Below are 4,361 nucleotides of genomic sequence, written 5' to 3'. Positions count from 1 at the left end.
AATTTTATTTTATTTTTCAATCTAATGTTATTAATTTAATATAATTGGAGTGAGAAAATTTAAAATTTAAAATTTAAAATAAAGAATCAATTATTAATTTAATGTAATTAAAGTGGGAAAATTTAAAATGAATAATTAATAGGTTGACAAGTGGCATGATAAGTGATATATAACATTAGTGAGGAGTTTTAATTATATGACACTTGTCAATAAGAGACAAGAGAGAGATATTGCTACTGGTCAATTCTAACTGCATCGCATCGGGTCTTGCAAACCCTTTTCAAAAGCAAATTGGATGCCACTTATAAAAAGAAATCAAGTAAAGTCATAAATCATTAATATACATTAATTCAAACCTGAAGGCAATTTTTTTTTTTTTTTTTTTGTAATTTATGTCATGACTAAAACATTTTTCTATTAAACATTGTATTGAATTATTTCATGTTATTTTGGTATTGGCACGATTAATAAAAACACATAATTATTGGATTTGGATTTGATATGGTATTAATTTATATAAAGTGTAACAACCGTTAAAAAAAATATACATAATTGTGAAACAATTAATTGTTTTTATGGTCATTTGAAAACTTCTAATAATCAACGTTTAAAGATATATCTTATCATGTTATTTGGATATAAACTACATTATACTATTTTATTATGATATAAGCCCTTTTTATTATGATTTTAATTGTACATGTTTTTCTTATTTTACCTGTTCTATATTATTTTATTGACGTAGATGTGTTACTAATGATTATTTTTTCACAAACAGAAACATGGCTCAAAATACATCTGCTTATTATAACAACGCTTCGTCCTCCATCGTCTACTCTGAAAATGACAATTTCCTTCGTAACTTTGATTTTCATGTTATTGCTGATTCCAACAAGTAGATGAGGTTTTATATACTTAAATTGCATTTATAAAATATATATTGTATCAAATAGTTTTTTGATTATTTTTACCTTCATATTTTATTTTACTTTTTTATCATATAATTTAAAGTTACATTAATATTTTGCAAGAAAAAACATTGATTGTTGTAGGTACGATTAAGCATATAGATGATGCGGAATGGTATTATTTTGTTTGTACTAAATGTCAACAGAAAGCTCAAAAAGTCGTTTATATACATAAGGATCAACTTCAAGATAAAGAAGTTTTTGATTGTTACACTTCAATTTGCATTAACAAAGAGATATATGTTGTTCCAAGGTTTTCAATACTTCTCTTATACATATTATTATAATCTTCGGTTAAACTTTCTAACTTTATATTACTGAATTTGTTTATATCAATGGTTTTAGGTTCAAAATCACTATTACAATACAAGACCTTACCGGTTTAGTGTCATTTACGTTATTTGATCGTGACGCAAAGATACTTCTTGAAAAAATCGCATAAGAGTTGCTTGAAATTTTTAATGAGGTTATTGATATTATCTTTATTTACACAAAACTAATTTTAATTTTTGTCTATCTATTTTTATAACCGTTCATTTTTAGAAGGGTAATATGGACATTTATCCATCTGCTATGAATGTATCTTTGGATAAAAAGTTGGCATTCAAAATTCAAATTTCAAATTTCAAATGATAATTAGAAAAACAAACTTGATGGTTATGAAATCTTAAAGTTCACTGATGATAATACAATCATTGCTCAACTGGGAAAAAAAATAACATCAAACTGGTAATATATGAATTTATTTCGACATTAATGATACTATTTTTGCTTATTGTTTTTTTGTTTTACAGTTATCTTCATTGGACATTAAAGATGGTATTGCGATTCCTTCTTTGAAGATCCCAAAAACGGAAAAGATCGAATAACTTTAAGTCATTTATCATTATCTGACATTTTGGGTTGAAGACTTTTTTATTAGTTTTTATTGTTTGCTTATTGATTTGTTTGACAAGTAATTTCTTTTGATTTAAAATTTTATGTTTCTTTTCATCTGTTTCACATAAATTTTATTTTTTAATTATTATGTGTTCCCCCGCGTTTAACGCGAGTTATAATCTAGTTAGCTACAAAATTACGTTCTATAGCTAATATTTGAATACCTATCGAATTTTGCTATGTAATCGGAGTCCGATCATGTTACGGAATTTGATAGAGAACTATAAGGCGTAGGTATTTTGCTACAAATTTTACTACAAATCAAAGTTTTTAGTTATTTTGCTACAAAAATTGTTACGGAATCAAAATATGTAGCTATTTTTCTACAAAATTTGCTACTGAATCTAAGTCTGTAGCTAGCTAGCTACACCATTTGTTACATAGTCAAAATCTATAGTTATGCCGGTACAGAATTTCCTACGAGATCATAGACCATAGCTATTATACTATAAAATAAAAAGACTAAATTACACGAATGGTCCTTAAGGGTTTGTTTTTTTCCTAAAGTAGTCCCTATGGTACTTTTTTCCTCATATGATACCGACGGACTTTAAGTTGCACGCGAATAGTCCCCGAGTTGGATGTCCGTCTATACCAACGTTAACTTGCCCCCATGTGGCTTGCACATGAGGGTATTTTTGTCAATTTACCCTAAAAGACCTTTTATGAACAACTTTCTAAGGCCTATATTACATGAATGGTCTTCTTCTTCCCCCAACTAGGGTAATATAGTATACCCATGAGGGATCTCCTAAGTGTTCATGCCACGTGATGAAAATGAAGTAATGCTGGAACTGTAATCTATACCACCAACACCAATAACATCACTTTGATCAGCAGGGTTGTTTAAAGTTACATAATATGGTCCATCACTGCTAATTACAGAAATGTTGCTTGCTGTTAATTCCCAAAATTTCCCTAAAAATGGAAGATCCATGTTATTAGGGCCACCAATGATCAAATTTAAGACATCCATGTTGGTTGCGATTGCATAGTTGAATGTATCAAGAAACCATGATGTGTATGAAACCTACAGTAAGCTGAATAGAAATTTATGACTCTTAACATAGTTTTGAAGATAGAAATAATGAGGAACTGTAGTGTGTGTGTGTGTATATATATATATATATATATATATATATATATATATATATATATATATATATATATATATTTATATGTTACCTATGCATCTGTAAACGCACGGAAAGCATATGTCTCAGCATCTGGTGCAAAACCTAAACATTCTGTGTTTTCACCAGCAACAAATATTCCATGTCCAAGATTATCATTTAATGAATTCTCATTTGTCCAGTTTTTGCGTTCCTGATGTTGTGAAAGAGAAATAAAATGTTAGAAGCCAACTTAAAGAGAAAGTCATGGAGTCCATCAAAGGCAATGATACCTTCACCATCAGTAACCGACATCGACGTGAAGATCTTCCCAAGTCGCTTCCTCCCATCTACAAACGCCCCAACTCGCCTATACCTTTTCTTCTTCATTCCACTAAGCAAGTTCCTTAAATGCTAACTCGAATCAACCCTAACATCTTTCACCATCTCCAGTGTCTCAAACTTCCTAAAAACCGAATCAACAACGTCATCGTCGATAGACACGACTCCGAAATCTGTGGGGAATTTAGAAGCAGGGTTGTTTCTGTTGATCCATTCCTAAGAACAAGAGTTGTACGGTACTTCATTGGCGTTGTGCTCAAGATACGCCTTGTGGTCTTCCGCTTTCTTGTATTGAATGATTCTGACAATGTAGTTCTTGCGAGTGATCGGTGGTGGTGGTGGTTGTAGTGATGTTGTTAGGGTTAGGGTTTGGTTTTCTGATGGGTTGTTGAAGTGGTAAATGGAAATTGAGATGCAAAGGAAGATGAATGAGAAATTGAATCTAAGGGTAAGGATCTTTGTCACGATGACGCTCTAGTTTAATTGATTTGGTTGGATAGATTCCTCATTGACAGTTGGATTTGAAGATTTTTTTTTTTGACATGGAATGTCGTCTTCTTCAGTGCCTTTTAACAGTATATGAAAATTGAAATGGAAGGATTTTTTTCGAAGTTGTTAAACAAATCCAAGATGACCTTAGAAAGTTGTTCGAAAAAGGTCATTTAGGGAAAATTGACAAAAATACCCTCATGTGCAAGGCATATGGGGACAGGTTAATGTTGGTATAGATGGATATCCAACTCGGGGACTATTCACCTACAATTAAACGCTCGTAGGTACCATCTAAGGGAAAAAAGTATCGTAAAGACTACTTTAGGGAAAAAAAAACCTTAAGGACTATTCGTGTAATTTAGTCAAATAAAAACTATAAATATTATTCAATAGAATTTTCCACTAGGAACTTTTAAGTGTTTGGCGGATTATCAAGTAAAGTTTAAACCCTTAAACGATCTCAAATGACCAATAAATGAGTCCCCAATACTATTCATTTGATTTTCTT

At 30.5% G+C, this 4,361-nt stretch overlaps 1 non-coding gene across 1 annotated transcript; it reads right to left on the bottom strand.

Moving 5' to 3' along the window:
• Positions 1–2,160: 2,160 nt before the first annotated feature.
• Positions 2,161–3,952, bottom strand: LOC111881822 (uncharacterized). Its single transcript, XR_008224059.1, has 3 exons — positions 3,313–3,952; positions 3,093–3,233; positions 2,161–2,947 (listed from the first exon to the last, which is right to left on the bottom strand). It is a non-coding gene; the product is annotated as an uncharacterized LOC111881822 (transcript).
• Between the last annotated feature and the right edge of the window lie 409 nt (positions 3,953–4,361).

This window comes from Lactuca sativa, chromosome 5 (assembly GCF_002870075.4).
Source record: "Lactuca sativa cultivar Salinas chromosome 5, Lsat_Salinas_v11, whole genome shotgun sequence".
NCBI lineage: Eukaryota > Viridiplantae > Streptophyta > Magnoliopsida > Asterales > Asteraceae > Lactuca > Lactuca sativa.
This window is presented reverse-complemented; position numbering and strand designations above follow the sequence as displayed.